The sequence below is a fragment of the Cibotium barometz genome, chromosome 32, assembly GCF_041138505.1.
Source record: "Cibotium barometz isolate CiBa-2024 chromosome 32, ASM4113850v1, whole genome shotgun sequence".
In the NCBI taxonomy this organism is placed as follows: Eukaryota; Viridiplantae; Streptophyta; class Polypodiopsida; order Cyatheales; family Cibotiaceae; genus Cibotium; species Cibotium barometz.
In genome coordinates, this window is record NC_141077.1 from 46,650,939 (window position 1) to 46,651,215 (window position 277).

Below are 277 nucleotides of genomic sequence, written 5' to 3' on the forward strand. Positions count from 1 at the left end.
GTCTCTGTCATTTATTCTCAGTGTTCAAAAGGAACCTAAGTAAAGGATATGGTTAAAGATAGGCCTAAATTGGTGGGCATGTGTGGAAGGTAGCATGCTTGTATGTATCTTATATGGTTAAAGATAGGCTTAAATTGGTGGGCATGTGTGCGTCCCTGCACAACAGGATTGCGCTTCCAGTATTCTAGGAGGGTGCACTCCCATGATTTGATGCCGACTTTTCGCATGTTTCTAGGAGAAGATGCTCCCATTGACATTAGGTGGGGGCCTCATAAGA